Here is a 7,500-nt window from a genome sequence, read left to right as displayed (position 1 = left end):
TTTTGTCAGGTTGCTATAACAGCTGTTTCCCGCCCCAGCCCTGAATGACCTGGCTTTCATCATCCATAGCGTCTGTGGTCCACCCAGGGTCAGATTGGGCTGTGCTTTCAGACGTTCTACAGTGTACACATGTTCTGAATCAAGAAAGTACTCATTTTTTCCCAATATAAATTAGCTTCATTTTATCATCATTATATTATTGTATCTTAAAGGGATATTCCACCATTTGGGGAATTACACTCATTTTACACCTCCCCTTGAGTTAAACAATTGATTTTTACCTTTCTCCAGTTCATCCGTCCGTTCTCTGAGTCTGGCGATACTACTTTTAGCTCCAGCCTAGCATAGATCATTGAATCGAATTAGACCATTAGCATCTCGCCTGCTAGCATCACGTTTAAAAGTGACTAAGATTTCCGGTAATTTTCCTATTTAAATCTTGTCTCCTCTCAAGTTAAAAAAAGTGTAAGAAGACCAACGGAAAATTAAATGTAGCGATTTTCTAGGCTGATTTGACATGGAACTATACTCATTCAGGCGTAATAATCCAGTCACTAACCAATTCGTCTGTTGCAGCTCAACCTTGTTGTTGGAAGTTAGCCTACAGGGACTATTTTCAGGTGCTGCATGATATCATTGTGCTGCTGTGCCCATGGTGTTCCAGGTTGGATGAACGGGAGAAAGGTAAAAATCAATTGTTTAACTCAAGGGGAGGTGGAAAATGAGTGTAATTCCCCAAATGGTGGAATATCCTTTTAAGATACAATAATATAATGATGATGATAAAATGAAGCTAATTTATATTGGGAAAAAATGAGTACTTTCTTGATTCCCTGATCCCTTTAAGTATGAATTATAAATATGGATACTTCAATGTGGTTGTGGAATACAGCCTCTATTTTTGTTCTAGCAAGCTAGATGAGAGACAAGCTGATAGACTCACAGAAATATAGCAGCAAATGGACTTAACATGTGAAGGCCTCTCCACGTATTTGAGAATCTATGAAATGGTGATCCCAATTTATACCGTGTTTTAAGTTTTCCAATTTATACCTTGTTTTGATTTGTGTTGAGAACAAATGACAGTCACAGCACGTCTCCCCCAGATCTATGTAGTGTTGGCACGCTACACTCCTGTTCTGGTCCATGTCTACTGAGAGTTGTACGCTTGGCATCAAACATTGCTAATTAATTAGCATTACACTGACCACGGAAACCCATTTGGATGTCACAGAAGAAGCGTTTAAAAGAGAGTGGCCTGAATGCGCTTAATGGACGGCCAGTCCATTGGAAGTAAATGAGTTGTGCTTCCTACAGGAGACAAACAATTACTGAAGTGCTTCAGCCTGACAGCTTGATGGAAAGTAACAACTCAAATGCAAAAACAATAGCTAGTGGGTCTGACACATCCCTTATTTAGATTTATTTTTGCATTTTCATTTCTGTCAAAGCTCAGCAAACCCACTAAATGCATTTGGACAAAGTCTGGAAGCTGGTCCTGCTCTGTTGGATGAGGTTTTACTATTCTGTGTACTCTGGTGAACTTATTTTGTACGGATCTGTTAGCATAACTCTTTCCTTTTGAGTGAACCATGTGAACACATTTCAAAGCCAGCGGGCCTCGCCTGCCTTTAGCTTGCTCTTTGGGGACGTTTCCTGGATGAGAACAACTCTCAAATATGATAAGATATGCAGCTAACCTCCTTTTCTTATGTCTGCCCTTTTGACTTGCCTTTGTTCTGTCGTTTGTCGTTGTGATTTTTATCATTTGGTTGTAGACTCTGTGAGCGTGACTTCGCTGTAAACATGTCGGATGTCTTCATCGGAGGCTCTTGGGAACCGTGTGAAAACGGCAGCACTTTTAAAAGATGCATCCGATGCCACGGCAACCTGGCAGGAACCTCAGCTTTCTCACAAGATCTGACTCTCACTCCACTTTGAACTGTGGTTTGCACAAAGCTGCACATAAATAGACACACCACTGCCACAACAGTGGTGCAACACTATTGATGTCTTCAGCTTCGTAACATCTGCACAGCGGCACACGTGTGAGCCCCTGCGTCTTGTTTTATTTTATTATTTAAAAAAAAAATCTTTTTGAAGCTCTGGAGAGGTGATCGAGAGTAAGAATAGAGGTCACACAAGCCACAAGGCCTTGAAATAGGTGAGCCAATGCAGCGCAATGCACGATCAGGCTCGATCGTCGAGCACGGTTACCTTGTGGGTGAAAGTCAAACACTAGGCCCCGTTAGCAGTTGACACACCCTGATTGGGCGCTCACGGCTGAGCCCTGGTTCTGATCTAGATGAAGCTGTTGAAGTGCGGCCCGCCGGTTAGGAGGGATGAAGGCAGATTAGGGGGAGGAGGAAGGTAAGCCTGAGGAATGAGCATATGGATTTTTAGCCGACCCCCACGCGCCACGTCGTTTATAACCCGCCGCGACAGCTCGGTTCTGGAACGGTTCCGACGCAGGAGCCTGAGGTCGGGGGGGGGGGGGGTTTTGAAACTGAATCACCATAGCTTTTCCTCTCACCGGGTGCCGTGGGGATTCCGCCTCTGGAAAAAAACAAAAACGTTCTCGTGTACACCGACGAGGAAAACCCAACAGCTCGGCATCTCTACAGTATTCACATTGAGTACTAAAATTGAGGCGATATTTCCAAAAGATCGCTCTGATCACAGTAACTTAAGGTTGTTGAAATTGATGGCGATGTGGGCCTGCAGATATCAACCTCTGGATGGTGTGTGTGTGTGTGTGTGTGTGTGTGTGTGTGTGTGTGTGTGTGTGTGTGTGTGTGTGGAGGTGCGTGTGTGTGTGTGTGTGTGTGTATGCGTGTGCGTGTGTGTGTGTGTGTGTGTGTGTGTGTGTGTATGCGTGTGTGTGTGTGTGTGTGTGTGTGTGTGTGTGTGTGTGTGTGTGTGTGTGTGTGTGTGTGTGTGTGCGTGTGTGTGTGTGCGTGTGTGTGTGTGTGTGGAGGTTGCTCCCTGTGAGATGGAGGATAAGTCTTAAGTCTCTGGCTGTGCTGTTAGCCGTCAGTCCACATCCCTGGATGAGGCATGGCAGCACTGCTCTGTGCCTGGACACGGCTGGAGCCCTCGGAGCGCGAGGAGAGCGTTCGGCGTTCGCCCGCCTGGCCACGACTGGAGCCCTCGGCGCACGAGGAGAACGTTCGGCGTTCGCCCGCCTGGCCACGACTGGAGCCCTCGGAGCGCGAGGAGAACGTTCGGCTGCCAGCAGCAAATTGGAAGGCGAGCTCAGCAGAGCGAGGCGAGGCACAGCGGCGGATGCACGCATCACTCAGAGACTCATCAGGCGCCGTGCCGTAATGCGGAGTGGCAGATCCCCAGATAGAGGAGAGGCCGTGTGAGGATGGGTGCTGTAGATATGTGTGTGTGTGTGTGTGTGTGTGTGTGTGTGAGTGTGTGTGAGTGTGCCTGTGTGTATACATATACACAAACAAGAGAAGACAGAGGGTGGGTGAATATGAATTATAGTATGTGAAGAAGCGCTTCAACTTATCACAGTCTGTGCTGTGAAGGCATTAGAACTACTCCAACCACACAGCATGCTTGATGTAGTTAACAAGACACATATATCCTCAGGCAGTTTTAACATTATATACAAGCATACAAAATGATAAAGGTAATGCACAGATTATTGTGACAAAATGTTTACATTGTCCAATGTACTGCACATACATAATGATGAAAATGATAAGTAACGTTAATAAAAATTTGAATAAAGAGGGCATCATTTTATTTGCGCACATCCAGACTTGTCATCATCAACACACTCACTCTACTGAACCAAGTCAACTGTAAGACTATTTTTAGCGAGAGTTCGATTCATCAGAGCGCTATGTCAGGTTTGACTAGACTAGAGCAAGCAAAGCCATCGCTGAATTCTTCATGAAGAGGAGAATTATTTTGTTGAATATGCCTCTGTGTGGCGTGCCGATCGTATTGGCTGCAGCGAATGCAAACTAAATCTATTTTCCTGCTTCAGTGCAGCCCTGTGTATCGGTTGGCCAGCCGTGTATGCCGCGGAGCTTGAGCCGTGATGTCCATAAATGCATAATTCCCGCACGATAGAGCCCGGTTGTAGTCTCGTTATGCTGGGAGAGTTCTCGACAAAAGGCCTGAATTATGTAGGGAACCCATTCGTGGGTAGTAGAGAGGACTAGTTTTTTCTTTAAGTGCTCCGCATTTATTGCAATAAAGTTCCAGTCCCTGAGCACAAGAGGCCTCGATTAAACACACACACACACACACACACACACACACACACACAGGCACAGACACACACAGGCACAGACACACACACACACACACACACACACACACACACACACACACACACACACACACACACACACACAGGCACAGACACACACACACACACACACACACAGACACACACACACACACACACACACAGACACACACACACACACACAGACACACACAGGCACAGACACACACACACTCAGACATGCACTTGGCACAGACACACACACACACACACACACACACACACACACACTCAGACATGCACTTGCACATGCACACACATTTTCAGGTTTGACTGGACATGCACAAACACACGTACGTGCATATTTCACACTGAAAAGAATCATTTTGTCATTTTTGAGTGTCATTTTTGATGATGACGGAGAAGTCTTTTAAATTTCAAAACAGCTGACTTCAGGGTACTTTTGAAACCATGACAGACCATGTCATGTGTCTATCAAGTGGTTTAAGCGTGTGGTGAAGTCACGCAGTAATAAGAAATATTGCAACATTTAAATAGAGCATAACAGTAGTTCAGGCAGGCCACAGAGTCATGCCCAGCCTCCCGGAGTCTGCCATCTGACCACTCAGCTGACCACTCGGCTAATCATCATTTCCTCTTTCATTAGCGGAGATCATTCTGGGCGCCTTATTTAAACTGCCTTAGTCTGCCTACTCTTGCCGCTTTCTCTGCCAGCCCAGCTCCTTTTGCAACCCCCCTCCACCCCATCTCCTTCTCATACATCTGACTTATTGACTAGTTGCTATCACTGGTGATGGCGGCTCTGTTCTGTTAACCTGACCCTTGGCAGATGAATTTCGCTCCGCCTAGCTCCACTCATCCATCTGGAACCGATCCATTGAAGTGTTGCTTCAGAAGGCTGGGCCTAATCAAAAAATGCTTGCATATGATTGAATAAGCCACTTGTCCGTCATCTATTGACGTGCTACTTCAACCACTCACATCGAAGCCAACCCGTGACGCTAATAACAGTCTCACAGTCGCTTCTACGCTATGTCACATCTATGAAACTCCCGCCCTGCGTCCTGATTGGCTATACCATAAAATCGGTTGCAGAAATCACTCTCAATGGAAGAGGTCCCAGATGGATGTGAGTGAAGCGGAACGAAATTCATCTGGCTAGGGTCAGGTTACTGTTCTGCACCCTATGGGGAGAGTATATAAGTATATACTCTTTTGAGTATATAGTATAAGTATATACTCTTTTGATCCTGTGAGGGAAATTTGGTCTCTGCATTTATCCCAATCCGTGAATTAGTGAAACACACTCAGCACACAGTGAACACTCAGTGAGATGAAGCACACACTAATCCCGGCGCAGTGAGCTGCCTGCAACAACAGTGGCGCTCGGGTAGCAGTGAGGGGTTAGGTGCCTTGCTCAAGGGCACTTCTGCCGTGCCTACTGGTTGGGGTTCGAACCGGCACACACACGGTCCGTGTGTCCGTCCGAAGTGCTAACCAGTAGGCCAAGGCTGCCCCAAAATCATGCTCATGCTGCTCACCCTGCCTTAGGCTTCCCATGTCTGCACATGGAAGGGGGCTCCCAGAACTGCGCCATACCGCCAAATGTAACTTTATGCAAACAGTAGTAAAACTATTTTTGACAAAGTGGTCCTGACTTAAGGGTGTGTGTGTGTGTGTGTGTGTGTGTGTGTGTGTGTGTCTGTCTGTCTGTGTGTGTGTGTGTGTGTGTGTGTGTGTGTGTGTCCTGCCTGTTGTGCGTGAATGTGTGAACTTATAGTTTCCACCGTGGGGCCCCTGCGGCTTCTCAGTTCATTTGAAGTGGTTTGCTGGGCCAGGTCTTACTGGAAGAGCCGCCAGCCACTCCTCCTAGACCTTAAACCTCGAGCTTCTGTCCGTCTGGTCATCTCATCCCAGCCCACTGTGACGGTGCCGCTGTAAAAGGATGAGCCTTTTTGTGTCACTGTGATGGACGGTTATAACCAAAGATCATAGCGCTCCAGAATCTTTGGTCAGAACATTTGAGGGAGCTGGGAATGAGTGTGTGACTATGCACAATGTGGGTTTGAGCGTGTGTGAATGCATGTGTGTGTGTGTGTTTGCATGCCTGTGCATTCCGCACTACAGTTATGATTATATGTGATGCAAAGCAGGCCTGGTTTTTATATATTTATTTACATGTTTTCATATATTCCCATTCATGTACGGTTCTGGTAAAAATTAAGAGACCACTGCACATTTATTCCACCACTGCATTAACTGCAGTAACATTCGAATGAGTTGACGGTCATTTTTGAATTTAAGAGACCACTGCAAATTTGAATATGACCGTCAACTCATTAAAGTATGGACTATATGTGTGTGTGTGTGTGTGTGTGTGTGTGTGTGTGTGTGTGAGTGTGTGTGTGTGTGTGTGTGTGTGTGTGTGTGTGTGGGTTGTTGGGTACTCTCCGTGGGGAAGCTTTGAAACACCTCTCCATTGCCCTTGTGTGTGACCTGCAGGTGTCAGCTGGGATAGAGCTATTAGCTTATCAGTGTACAGCACTGAGAGAGAGAGAGAGAGAGAGAGAGAGAGAGAGAGAGAGAGAGAGAGAGAGAGAGAGAGAGAGAGAGAGAGAGAGAGAGAACCAGGGAGGCATGCAGAGTGGTGGAATACATGGTCAACACAGGAGGAGAGAGAATGAAGCAATGGGAGAGTAGACTGTTATTATTCTACATTAAGATAGCAGTGTGGAGTAGACTGTTATTATTCTACATTAAGATAGCAGTATGGAAAGGTGTTCAGTGTAGACAGAGGCAGGGCACTGAGCAGGCTGAGTGTGCTTAACCATCCACGCTGCCTAATTAGGCATGGAGGCCTCTAATGATGGGTGACTTTGATGAACGACAAACATTACTTTCGCACTGCTGTGTCTTTTTTTTTTGTTTGCTCTAATACTAGCCTTGAGAGTCTGGCAGCCATATCTCTGCACCGACACCTGTCTGTCGAAAGACATCTGCAGATGGGACTAATCTGGGTTAATTGCCTTTTGGTAATGGAGTTAGGCAAACAGTTGTGCTTCTGTGTCAACTGAGATAAAACTTCAATTTAACTTTAGGGATAGTTTTTTTTTTTTTCTTTTCGTTTGGAGTTTTTTTTTCCCTCCTCCAACTCTTCACTCTTAAACAACTGGGGATTTCCAATTATGAATAATTTGTTGTTTGCTTCTTAAGCACTGATGTGCAAA

At 45.8% G+C, this 7,500-nt stretch overlaps 1 protein-coding gene across 2 annotated transcripts in view; it reads left to right on the top strand.

Moving 5' to 3' along the window:
• The window catches only part of LOC121688835 (guanine nucleotide exchange factor VAV3-like), a 92,192-nt gene that overhangs the window by 24,616 nt on the left and 60,076 nt on the right, over nt 1–7,500 (top strand). The gene's annotated exons all lie outside the window — the stretch shown is intronic.

Source organism: Alosa sapidissima, chromosome 17, assembly GCF_018492685.1.
Source record: "Alosa sapidissima isolate fAloSap1 chromosome 17, fAloSap1.pri, whole genome shotgun sequence".
NCBI classification, from domain to species: Eukaryota; Metazoa; Chordata; class Actinopteri; order Clupeiformes; family Clupeidae; genus Alosa; species Alosa sapidissima.
This window is presented reverse-complemented; position numbering and strand designations above follow the sequence as displayed.